This window comes from Heterodontus francisci, chromosome 22 (genome assembly GCF_036365525.1).
Source record: "Heterodontus francisci isolate sHetFra1 chromosome 22, sHetFra1.hap1, whole genome shotgun sequence".
Classification (NCBI taxonomy): Eukaryota; Metazoa; Chordata; class Chondrichthyes; order Heterodontiformes; family Heterodontidae; genus Heterodontus; species Heterodontus francisci.
In genome coordinates this window covers 51,131,500-51,145,628 of record NC_090392.1, presented here as the reverse complement: position 1 = coordinate 51,145,628, position 14,129 = coordinate 51,131,500, and positions in this window count along the sequence as shown.

Below are 14,129 nucleotides of genomic sequence, written 5' to 3'. Positions count from 1 at the left end.
TCTCCCCCTCTCTCTATGTCTCTCTCTCCCCATGTTCCCCCTCTCTGTTTCTCCCCTCTCTGTGTTCATCCTCTCTGTTTTTCTCCCTCTCTGCGTTGTTAACCCCCTCTGTGTTGTCTTCACTGTCTGTGTCCCCCCCTCTCTGTCTCCCTCTTTCTCTCTCTATGTCCTCTCTCTCTCTGCCCTGCCTCATCTCTGACCCCCTCTCTCTGTCCCTTCTCTCTCTGTCCTCTTTCTCTCTCTCTGTCCTGCCCCCTGTCCCCCTCTCTCTCTCTCCCCCCTTTCTCTCTCTCTGTCCCTCTTTCTCTCTCTCTCTCTCTGTCCTCCTTTCTCTCTCTCTCTGTCCCACTTTCTTTCTCTGCCCCTCTTTCTGTCCCTCTGACAGTTGCAGAGAGCAGAACGCTCAGCAGATGGTTAGTTTAAAAAAAAATCGCAAGTCAGTTTCACAGCTGACTGCTGCTGACATCGGAAACTGCCCTTTCCCAACTGTGGACAGATTCGGGATTATCAGATGGGCTTTTAAAAAAAGTCGGAACCCGCTGGAAAATCCGAATCTGTGCAAAGTTGGGAAATGGCTATTCCTGATGTCAGCAGCGGTCAGTTGTGAAACTGACTTGCAATTTTTTTTAAAAGTCGGTCTGCAAGACAAAGCCAATGGAAAATTTCCCATCTCCAATCACGGACCCCTGGTGAGAATGAGAAATGGCCCAGTACAGTTTACATCGCGGGCCGGATGGAAACCTTTGGTGGGCCATATACTGGCCCCCGGGCCGTATGTTGGACAATCCTGGTTTAGTTCCATGTGAACTCTTAATGGGAAGAACACCGTGAACTCAACTCCCTACTCTCACACCCACACTCATCCAGCAAGTACAAATTGATGACTTGGACAAAGTGAGAGAGAAAGAGGACAAAGATGGTTCCTGACAGCTGTGGAACTATGACAAATGCCACAGGTCATGCAACCTGCCAGACCTCCAACCAGGAGAGCCAGTTTGGATCCAACACCAAGCTCGCTATGAAGATGTGGTTGAACAGATGCCACATCCATGGTCCTACCTCATCAAAACAGCATGGTATGGTGAGACCGAACAGATGTGCACTGTTGACTATAAAGAAGCAGCCTCCTATTCTGCGGAATCAGTCATTAATCTCATCTAACCAGCGAGAGATGCTGCATTCACCAATCCAGATGACAACCCAGATGGTGAACCTGAGTCATCTAACAATTAGCCTCCTGCCTCGCAGATTCTGAGAGACTACTCACAGGACTCAAACCCTCAATACCCTCCGAAGGAAAAGCGGACACGTTCTGGTAGACTTGTGAAATTGCCACCGTTATTTCTCATATAGAAATGGAAAATCAGAGACTTGCGGGGAGATGTTGTATAATGTGTTATATTGGAAATTGGGTTGTTAATGAGTTAATTCTAAGTGGTTAATATACTAATCATACTGTGTACTTCATCAGAGGAAGTGATGCAGCACCACAAGGTTTTGGTTCCTTATGCAGTCTCTTGGAAGATGTAAGCCAGAGCAGTAAGACGTGTTTCAATAAAGCTCCTGTTTTATTTACCTCAACATATTCATTAAATATTCTGTATTAGTCTAACAATACCCAAAATATTATACCATCCACCACCTTAATCATTTGCTCCCTCCACCACCAGCACACAGTACCAGCAATGTGTACCACCTATAAGATGCACTGCAACAACTTGCCAAGGCACGACTTCTACCACCTCAAAGGACAGAAAATGCATGGGAACACCACTACCTGCAAGTTTCCCTACAAGCCCTACACCATCCTGAACTATAGCACCATTTCTTCACTGTCGCTGGGTTAAAAACCTCGAACTCCCTCCATGACAGCAATGTGGGTCTATCTATGCCAGATAGATGCAACAGTTCAAGAAGGCTCACCACCACCTTTTCAAAGGTAATTGGAGATGGGCAACAAATGCTGGATTTGCCAGTGTTGCTCACATCCTAGGAACAAAAAGAACTATCCTGCTCACATTTCACAATAGTTCCAAGTTTTATGTCATCTGCAAATTTTGAAATTGTGCCCTGTACACCCAAGTCTAGGTCATTAATATTTATCATGAGAAATAGTGGTCTTAGTACCAACACCTGGGAAACGCCACTGTATACCTTCCTCCAATCTGAAAAACAGCCATTCACCTCTGCTCTCTGTTTCCCGTCACCCAGCCAACTTCATATCCATGCTAGAGCATGGCTACCCAACCTGAATCCGACGGGACCTGACAACATGTGTCGGGTACGGGTCAGGTCGGGTTGCTCTTCTGTGTCCGGCATTTAGGCTCGGGTTGGGTCGGGCCAGGTCGGACACAGTGTCAGCCAGGACGTCAAGGCGGGAAACACTCTGCACTAGTCTGCAGTAAGCAATTCCATTGAACGTAGAGCACAACCTCTTTAATATGATCAACTTTATTCTGATGGTTGGGTCGGGTCGGGCGTGGGAAAAAATGAAAGGACTCGGGCTGGGTCGGGCTCGGGTCGAATGTGGTTCTGTCGGGCTCGGGTCAGGTTTCATTTGCAGATCCGAGCAGGCCTTTAATTCATGCTGCCACTGTCCCTTTTATTCCATGGGCTTCAACTTTTTTTGGCAAGCCTATTATGTGGCACTTCATCAAACAGCTTTGGGAAGTCCATGTACACCATGTCAACACTCTCTGTTACCTCATCAAAAAACTCAATCAAATTAATTAAACATGATTTGCCTTTGGCAAATCCATCTGGCTTTAGAGAGATCTTTAGAAGGGAACCCTGCAGCAGTTACTACAAACTCTGATGATTGTGGAAAAATTCTTATAAAATCATCTGAGCCACGCTTGATCAAAAATAAAACAGTGTATTATAGATGATTCTATACAAAGTAAATGATGTTTAAATTTGTTATGCATGCATCGATAGTCACCTTGAGATACTATCACCATTGTGTTAGCCCTTTCACAGCACTCAGCTGACAAGCAATGGGCAGCGATTGGTCTCTGATAACAATTCCAATTAGTTACGATTTTGCAAATCAAGTGCAATTTTTCGAGGCTGTGTTTAGTTTTTGACAGTGCACAGGATGCAACAAAAGAATATTTTGATAAAGGACTGATTTGAAGTCAATAGCTCTTTAAAAGCAATTTATATTTGGAGATGGAGATAAAAGTAGCGACTTAACATTTCATGTTTTTCAGTCATTCTGAAAAGGTTTCTTCCAGTCAAACTATAACATCAGAAGGTACTAGCAATATCTCCAATCTGAAAAAAATGGTAACATTTTGAGGTTGAGCTTAAAACATTAGCTTGCCTTTTCTCTGAACAGATGCTGACAGAAAGCTATGGTTTTGCAGCATTTGGGGATTTTATTTTAGATTTCCAGCATTCAGTTCCTCTTTTCATCTGAACTACAGTGCTGCTGAAATGTTTGTACTCCAGCTCTCTCCTTAATATAACACTGCCCTTCACAATATAACTTGCTGTTGAAAATACTTTTACAGCATGAGACGACAATGAAAGGGAAGGCTGTTAATGGGCTCCACCACACACAGGGGCACATGGAAGGAGTATTGTGGTTTTAATTTAACAGAACACGATCTGACCTGTTCCTTTTACATCACAGAAGCCATCCTGGAGGTCAGCCGGAAAACATTACCAGGGGCACTCATGAACAGAATGGAAAATAGTTCTGCTTTTACAAAGTGACAAAAACAGTGTTGTAGATTTTACTTTCAGCATTTTTTCCTGCCTTTACAAAGCATTAAGGAATAGGTCTTTGGAAATGAGCCATGAGATCAGGAATGTTCCAGGTTCATTCACTGGTTTGGGCTGAGTTAGCTGTTAGCTACACAGAGGTAAAGATGCTGCATTTGACCTCTGTATTTATAGATTGTGTGAGACGAATTAGTTCTTAATTGTTATAAAGTAATCCTTATTATTGTATGTTAGTGGTGGGTGAGGACAAGATTAGGATGGAAGATAATGATCCTTATGGCATAGTGCCCCATCAACATCTGTTGTCTAGTCTGACTTGTGAAAAATGGTTGCTTGGGTGAGATGTTGGAGAGTTGCTGGCACCTTGGAGTTCAATTCTAGTAGGAGCCTTCTGGAAAGGAGATGGAGGAAAAAAAATCAAAAGGAATACTCTAAGAGAAGGTCTTAAAAAAGTAATTTCTCAAATATTTAGTTCAAACGTATCCTTGCTTCACTTGTTTTAGTGAACAAAAGATTTATAACTAGTAACTGTAGCTTGTCGTGCAAGGTGAGCTGTTACCTTTGTGTCCTTTCTAAGGCAAGGTACTAGGGTGTGGTGTTTCAATGCTTGGACTTGGTGTCCCAGGAGGTCCAGTTTACTGAAAGTTCCAATGTTGTAATTTTTGAGTGAACAAACTGGAAGTCTTGGAAGGCAGACGCCAATTACCAAGTCATTACATTCTCAATGTGCAGCCTCACAAACAGTGCAGAAATGGCAGGCATCATCAGTGGACCAGAAATTGTGCAGTCAATATTTGAAATATTTATTTATTTTCTCATCTCATTTCCTGAAGACATTAGATTTTTCAGTGAGGCATTAGTAGGGCAGTGTGTTATTGGCATGTGATTTTGTGGGATCAACTTCATTAACAGTGCAGGCAAGCTCCTCACTCATATTGGGTCATGCATAGGAAGCTTGCTGGGAGAAGAAAAATCACATGAAGGCAGCCCTGTTTAAATTTGAAGAGATGCCCTATTTAAAAGTAAGTGGCTGCATATAGGGACAAAAATTGGTCGCCTTCACAAAAGCCTTTGCAAAGCTTGTTTGACTAACAGAGATGGCTGACAGAACCCTGTCACTGGAATAATAAATGCAGAAGCAGGACACTGAGTTTGTAGACAAGTAATGGAATGGTACAGCATTTAACCCTGCTGTTTAATGGCTGATGAAGTGGAGATGGTGCTGAATGAGGTGGTAAGGAGGAGGGCACTTTCACTAAAGGATAGGTGTGTAGCATGTGTGGAAGGAGAAAGTGGAAAAGAACTCGAGGCTGCAGCTGCCCACTACTGCCATTTACAGTGTCAGTCCTATGTTGCATGCTACCTACAGGTGGCAGATGACACAGTTTGCATCTGAGCCTGGGGAGGCAGTTGCACCACTGATGGTGCCTGCCATTTTTGCACTGTTTGTGAGGCTGCATGCCTAGATTGTAATGACTTGGTAATTGGTGTCTGCCTTCCAAGACCTCCAGTTTGTTCACTAAAAACAATACAACACTGGAGCTTTCAGTAAACTGGAGGAGTTTGAGCCTCCTGGGAAGTCAAGTCATTGCTGTGTAGATTCCTCTCTATTTTTAGGTAAGAACCTTGTGTGGTGGCAGTGGGTTCATTTTTCATCTCTGGTGGAAGCTGGCATCCCTGTTACTTCTCCTCCTCTTCCTTCAAAAATGTAATGGAGTGCTTGAAACACTCTTTTAAGTAGTATGCATATACCCAAAAAATGGTAGCAGAAGAACATCACACATAAAATTTCCGACCAACAATGTGGAAACAGAAAAGATTCAGATATAACTCACTATATTCTTAGAAAAATAGTCTTATTGTAAATCTACTTCCATACAGGGGTTGAAGCACTTTTTTAAAAAAGGCGTTGTCTTCAGTCAGTTTAGAGATGAGAAAAGGAGAAACCATCCCTATCATCTCCCACCTGTCCATAACAAAAGCAGGATGTCCCTGGTTAATCCATCAACAGCTTGCATATCATGCCAGATAGCAGGATCTAGAAGTTGGGAAGTGGCATAAGGAAGGAACATACTCATCCTCAATGTTCTCAGCAATGCTGGATGCCACGGGTTCTGTTCCTGCTGGCCTCATGATGCAGACCAACATCTTTTTATTTTGAGATACAGCACTAAAACAGGCCCTTCGGCCCACTGAGTCTGTGCCGACCAACAACCACCCATTTATACTAATCCTACATTAATCCCATATTCCCTACCACATCCCCACCATTCTACACAAGGGGCAATTTACAATGGCCAATTTACCTATCAACCTGCAAGTCTTTGGCTGTGGGAGGAAACCAGAGCACCCGGCAGAAACCCATGCGGTCACAGGGAGAACTTGCAAACTCCACACAGGCAGTATCCAGAACTGAACCCGGGTTGCTGGAGCTGTGAGGCTGCGGTGCTAACCACTGCACCACTGTGCTTCTCCATAGGACTTAGGAAATGCAAGCATCCTTGTCACCCACTGGTTCTACTCTGCTTCCAGTGGTTATGGGCCACCTTGTCCTGCAAGAGAGAGGGTAGAATGTCAATGATTGTGTTACAATGTGTTTAGGTGATGTGCTGGAGGTATGTGAAAGCAGTGAGAGCTGGATGTGAGGCTGGCATCATTAGAATGTGTGTGAGTTTGAGATAGAATATCTGGATGTTAGGTGTGAGTCCTGAGTGCCAGGGACTGCTGATGGAAGAATGATGGGGATGTGCTACAATGAGCAGTGGTAGTTGTGAGGTCTTTTCAAGATGCATTCACTGATATTGACCACCCGTATGGGCTCATTAACTGTCTTGTGGCGTCAGGGCCAGACTCCTTGCATTGACCTCCCTGGCTACCTGCTCCCATTCTATTTGGAAGGCAGTCTTTGAGGGCTTCCTGGCCCAGCCGCAGAAATATCACCTCCCTCCTCCTGCCCACCTCCATGACTAATACCTCCAGTGCAGCATGTGAGAACCTAGAAGCCCTCTTTCTTCCCTGGTGTTCCATTTGTGCAGCTGCTACATGCAGCCTGTGTCAGTACAGGCAGCCAGCAGCAGCTCCCTTTCACTAAGTGAACTACCCTTTAAAAGTGGCAGACTGCCTTTAAGAGAAGCAGGCTGGCTGCATCCATATGAGATTAGTGCCCCCTGCTCAGTCCTCTGCTAATCGGCAGTCAGCAGTGCGGGTTCCTCTCAGACCAATGCTGTAATCAGGTAAATGACAAAGCAGCACCAAGTTTGTGTGGTGCGAGCCTCAATGGCAACAGGCGCAGACTGTGACCTGCCCCCAAAGAAAATGGGCCATAATGAATTGTTAGCCCTTTCTCTCTATCTACACTATCAAGTTCTTTAATCATCTTAAATGCTTCTATTAGATCATCCATTAATCTTATATACACAGGGAATACAAGCCTAGTCTCATAATTTAACTTTTTAACCCCAGTATCATTATGGTGAATCTCCTCCAAGGCCAATATATCCTGCCTGAGAATCGGTGTCCAGAGCTGAAGCAGTACTCCAAATGGGAGCCAAAGCTCTGTACAGCTGTAACATAAATTTTACGCTTTTGTATTCAAACCCTCTTGTGATAGAGGCCAATATTCCATTAGCCTATTTAAGTTTTTTTTTGTACATATCCACTAGCTGTTAGTTATTTCTGTACTTAGACCCCTAAATCTCTCTACTCATCCACAGTTTCTAGCTTCTCACCATTTAGAAAATACTCTGATCGACCTTTCTTAGGTCCAATATTGATGACCTCACACTTTTCTACATTGAACTCCATCTAACACATTTTTGCCCATAAGAATTTAGACAAGATGATTGTAAGTCCTCTCCTGGGGTATTTGTTTAAGTATATCGCATATTTAGTAAGAATATATCCAAAACCTCAATAGTTGCAAACAACAATTTTCTGTTGGATGTTCTGAAACATCTATTGCTGTGCTCTGGATATGCCAGTTGTCGTCCCTACGGTGTGATAACATTGCTTCGTCATTCTTGCACAGTGGTGGAATGATATTGCTTACGCAGACTGCTTGTGTGACAAAGTTTTGCTGAATAACTCATCGATCTAATTTTGGCTCTTAAAAATCATAAATCTTTTGTTTTGTTTAATGAAGCTGAATTCCGTACAAAATTAATTTTGTCATCTGTTATCTTCCCTATTCTGAAGATGTTGATTTCAGCTAGTGTGTGTTTCTGGCATATCCAGAGCACAGCAATAGATGTTTCAGAACATCCAACAGAAAATTGTTGTTTGCAACTATTGAGTTTTTGGATATATTCTTACTAAATATGCGATATACTTAACAAATACCCCAGGAAAGGACTTACAATCATCTTATCTAAATTCTTATGGGCAAAAATGTATCATGACTTCCAGTATCTGGCCTCTGTGCCCATTCTTTATGCATGAGGCGAGACAATACATGGCAACAATTTAGTCAACTGTATGAGCACCTCAACCAAACCCATGCTTGTTCTCACTCAGTGTCTACATGCATAAGGGTAGATTTTGAACTTGTGTGGCAATGTGAAATGGTGATTGTGAGTCGTGGTTAGTTGGCACCGAGCTTGTGTTCTAAAAGCTTGAACCCTGTGACCCTGCTCGGCTGTGATTCAATAATAATTTCCAGGCCTATAGATTTAGATAGATTTACTTTGGGCTTAAAGTCATTTTTGTCAGAGAAAATTCTTCCTCGCTCATTTTTTCCCCTCTTTATATCACATTCATCCCTCACAGGCATCACTGTGGGAACTCCATGTGCCCTTTCTTTATTTCTTTGTTTGTGTTCTGCTCCAGTCTACAAACATCGATCTTAGCTCCCTTCTGAACACAGAAAACTGTCTCACAACTGTTAGTGTTGAAGTGATTTATAAGGTGGTCAGAACTTAAAATAGAGAGAATTAGCATAAAGATTTACTAAGTTTATTTCTAAAATATAGGTGGAAGCACATGCCTCAGCTAAAAAGGGTATTTTATATCAAAGCTTTTCATTTAAATAAAAGATCTTCAAGCGACAATCGAGTCTTTCATTTTGTCAGGTTGTGTTTTGGTGCCCTGAGCCCTTGACCTCAATAAGCCCCTGTTCCACTCCTTTTGTGCTCTGTGCCATTCAGCATTACACAACACACAACATAACACAGTGAAACCTTGTTACTACAAACTTCTTGTAGGATCAAATGTTGTCCCTGATTCTGTTGGAAGCTCATTACATTCATTGGGTAAAGTCTCAACAAGAACAACTGTCAGTTGCTCTGCATTTGTAATCAGGTTTGGTGGCATATAGAGGGAATGGAAATTGTTGGCATTTGAATTCTGCCACACAAGTACAAGAAAGCTATTGGACTGGATTTAGCGGTCAGCGGCGAAGCAAGGGCGCTTGCGCTGACCTGGAACAAAGCTGCCCACGAAGATCTGCAATCTTTGCAGCACAGATTTCCCCTTTCCCAGCCGCAGTTTAAATTAGTTTTAACTAAGTCAAGGGGATGTCTTGGTGTGCAACAGCAGTGATATAGTTAGCAAGGTAAGCAGCCAATCACATTGAAGTATTCACACACAGAAAACAGGAAGTTAAGAGCACTTAATGTCCTTCACTTTTAATTTTAAATTTTCAATAGCAAAATAAATAATGATGCTTGGATTAAGATAGAAGCGTAGATAAAAAGAACCTATAAAAATAATTTTTTAAAAATATGTGATTTTTTTATCATTGTAGAAATGTTGTATTCCACGAATATGAAATTAGCTCTTCAGAGCCAGTGAGGGTGTTTAGCAGCATTTATGAAGTTAGCACACTTTTTTAAAAAACCCGTTATACCACATTCAATAAGGTATAACCTTTGAAGGGACTTTACAGCGAGACTAAAAGCATAAGAGTGGAAGTTCTCATCAATTCAATTAATTTCCATTGATTACAGCCTGGGGGTGGTGGGTTGTGTGTGTGTGGTGGGGTGGGGGGGGGTGGGGAGTGGTTGCAAAACAATGCAATCTGTGAAGAAGTATAGAATCATTGACAACAATTTCTATATTTCCACGTTATTCTCCGCATGTGCAGACTCCAGAAGTTTCTGTTAGTTTCACTGGAGCAATGACGGCAAATTCTGACATTTTCACTATCATTACCACTGCAAAATCTAAGCCAATAACTCACAAGCAAAGAATGTAGGAGCAATTTATTCATGTTTTCCCTATACCTGCATAATATTGGAACTTAAATCTTTTTAATCCTTGGTTACTAATTGCTTAGGATATTGGAGACAGTTAGCTGGGATAAGGGTTCATTCTTCTCATTGTATCTGAAGGATATTGCACCTCAATTACTCTGTGTACTTCTGGTAACTACGAAGTAGGAGGATCATCGGACCCCTGAAGACAGTGCGGAATGAACTAATGAGATTGACCCCAAAGTCAGAACCTGAGCTGTAATAAGCTAGGATCATCCTCAAAAAGAGATGCATTAACAACAGTGTGCATTTATGTCGTGCCTTGAACATACAAAATGTATCAAGGCACTTCACAGGACATAACCAGATAAAAAAGGACATCAAGTCAATGAAAGAGGTATTTGACTGATCAAAAATTTCTGCAACATGTTGGAATATGTGGAGGAGTCCACTACCAACTTGAGTGTGGTTTTGGTACATGGAATCGAGAATCTCTAATCAATCATGGAGTACGTGGTCACCTCAATGCTGCAGTGGAGCCCCTTTTACAGGAATCTATCGCACCAATGATAGCACCTGTCAGGGATGTTCATACTGGGGCCACACACGTTTAACTATCTCCTCCACCTTGGATAGGCAGAGAGACCAAATGATTAGGGGCTTCAGTGCATACAGATAGCCTATAGTTTGCTCTTAGCAGTTCAGTGGGTGTGTTGAACTGCAGCCTGCTAGCAGGGACAGTTGTGTATTGGCCATTTCTAGGATCAGAGCATTTATGAGAGAATTTATATCATCAGTACAATTATTTTCATGTAATGTAAACAATGTGGTTATAATGGGATATTTTAATTTTCACAGACTGGAAGAAACAGAACATCTCAAGTATTAACAGCAATTTCTAGAATGTATTTGAGACAGTTCTCTTCTACAATATGTTTTGGAACCAACACGGGAATAGGCTATACAGATTTATTAATGAATAACGAACCATGATTAGTTAATAATCTGATGATAAAGAAGCATCTTGCAAATGACAGAAATTGAGAGCGAGAGGGGAGAATTATAAACAAAGATTTTAAATTCACGTAAGGCAATCTTCGAAGGGATCAAGTTAAAGTTGATGACAGTAAACCAGCTGAACTGCTAGTGGGTAAATCTAAAGACAACATGTAGAATGTATTCAAACAAGTATTTTTTATGATACAAAACCAGTATATACCCCTAAACGGTAAAGGTTCCACTGTGTAGTTAATGAACCGTTGACAATGAATAAGGTAAGAGACAGTATTAAGCTAAAAGAAAGCCTTATACAAATGCAAGGATAAGTGGAAATCTAGCCGACTTGGGCACCTATAAAACGTAACAAAGGGGGACAACAAAATTAATGAGAATTAAATTCAGGACTTTGGTGCAAGTGGGAATTCATTGCAGAGGAGGAAGGAGTTACTGCTTTTTATATATTTTTTTACCTCCAGCAGTTGGTAAGTGTTTTTCTTCTGTCTCTAAACGAGGAAACTGTAACTTGCTATTACTTTACTGAATTAATAACTTAAATCAGATCACCAATTAATTAATAAAACTCAAATAATAAATTCAATTGAAAAAAGTAACTAATTAATTAATCAAATAAATAAATAAGGTTAGATAGAAATGGCAAGGCAGATGGTGTGCTGCAACTGCAGCATGTGAGAGCTTGAGGAGACTACTGGGATCTGGACAATCATATCTGCAGTAAGTCTGGACAGCTCGAAGAACTTTGGCTCTGAGTTGTTGAGCTAGGGTCCAAGCTGCAGATATTGCAGGACATCAGGGAGAGAGAAAGTTACCTGGACAGTTTTTTTCCAGGAGACAGTCACACGTCTTAGGTTAAGTAGAACTTTAAAGTTGGTCAGTGGTCAGGGACAGGAGGGTATGACTGCGAGTCAGGCAGGTATGGGGATCCAGGATGTAGTAATGGAGGAGCCTCAGCCCTTGACTTTGACCAACAGGTACTTGCTACCTATGTGGATGAGAACAAGGAGTGTAGGGTGAATGGGCAAACTGGGGAGTAAAGAGGAATGTGGTAATGAAAGAGACAGTATAGTCAGGGAATAGATACTGTTTTCTGCAGCCATGACCAGCAGTTCTGAAGGTTGTGTTGCCTGCTCAGTGCCAGGGTTAAAGACATCTCCTCACAGCTGTGTCAGAAAAAATTGAGAAAAAGTCAAAGCTAAAAGACTATATCTTAATGTGTGAAGCATTCACAACAAATTAGATGATTAATAGCACATATAGAAATTAATAGGTTTGATCTAATAGCCATTATGGACACATGGTTGCAAAGTGACCATTGTTGGAAACTAAATATTCCAGGATACTTAACTTTTAGAAGAGATAGGCAAAATGGAAAAGGAAGAGGTTTTTTTTGTTCTTTCATGGAATGTGGGCATCATTGGCAAGCCAGCGTTTGTTAACCATCCCTAATTGCTCTTGAACTGCGTGGCTTGCTAGGCCATTTCAGAGGGCAGTTAAGAGTCAACCACATTGCTGTGGGTCTGGAGTTACATGTAGGCCAGACCAAGTAAAGACAGCAGATTTTCTTCCCTAAAGGACCTAAGTGAACCAGATGGGTTTTCATGACAATTGATTTTTATTGATTAATGAAATTTAAAAATTCTACCAGCTGCCATGAACCCATGTCCCCAGCATTAGCCTGAGCTTCTGGATTACTAGTCCAGTGGCCTTATCTCTATGCCGCCATCTCCCCTCTATCAGGTAGCCCTGGTAATAAAAGATGAGATAAAAACTGTAGGGAGAAAAGATCTTAACTTGGAAATTCAAGAAGTAGAATTAGGTTGTGGGGAGTTAAAAAACAGCACGGGGCAGATAACTTTGGTGTGAGTTGTTTATAGGCACTCTAACTGTTGTTGCAATGTAGGGCAGAATATAAATCAAGAAATTAGAGAGGAGTGTGATAAGGGTAATACAGTAATTATGGGGGATTTTAATCTTCATATAGACTGGGCAAACCATATTTGCAGTAAAAGTGTGGAGGACCAGTTAATGGAATGTATACAAGATAGTTTTCTAGATCAGTATGCCAATGAACCAACTAGGGAACAGGCTATTTTGGATCTAGCATTGTGCAATGAGAGGTTATTGCACAAAGTTAGGATTAATTGATTTGTGGGTAATATATTAGCATGGATTGAGGATTGATTAGTGGACAGAAAACAGAGAGTAGGAGTAAACACAACATTTTCAGTTTGGCAGGCTATAGCTAGTGGGGTACTGCAAGGATCAATACTAGGGCCTCAGCTATTTCCAATCTATATTCATGACTTAGATGAGAGGACTGAGTGTAATCTATCTAAGTTTGCTGATGATACAAAGTTAGGTGGGAAGGTAAGTAGTGAGGAGGATGCAAAAAGATTGCAAAGGGATATAGAAAGGTGAAGTGAGTGGAAAAGATGGTGGCAGATGGAGTATAGTGTGGGGAAATGTGAGCTCATTCACTTTGATAGGAGGAATATAAAAAACTGATTTTTTTAAATGTTGGTGTTCAGAGGGATCTGGGTGTCCTTGTACATTAAACACAATTTAAATAGAATAAACAGCTAACATGCAGGTACAGCAACCTATTAGAAAGGCAAATCGTATGTTGACCATTCTTGCAAGGGGGTTAGAGTATAAGACCAAGGAAGTCTTACTGCTATTGTACAGCTCTTTGGTGAAACCACACCTGGAGTAGTGTGTACAGTTTTGGTCTCCGTAACTGGTGATTCACTAGATTGATTCCTGAGATGAAAGGGTTTCCCTATGAGGAGAGCTTGAGTAGAATGGACCTATACTGTCTGGAGTTTAGAAGAATGAGAGGTGATCTCATTGAAACCTATAAGATTCTGACAGGGTAGATGCTAAGAGTTTGTTTCCCTTGACTGGAGAAATTAGAACTATGGGTCATAGTCTCAGGAATTGGCCATTTAGGATTGAGGAAAGATTTTTTTCACTCAGAGGGTTGTGAATCTTTGGAATTCTCTACCCCAGAGGGCTGCGAATATTCAGTCATTGAGCATGTTCAAAGCTGGGATCGCTAGATTTTTGGACTTTAAGGGAATCAAAGGATATTGCGATTGGGCGGGAAAATGGAGTTGAGGTTGAAGATCAGCCACAATCTTATTGAATGGTGGAGCAGGCTCAAGGGGCCATTTGGCCTACTCCTGTTCCTATTTC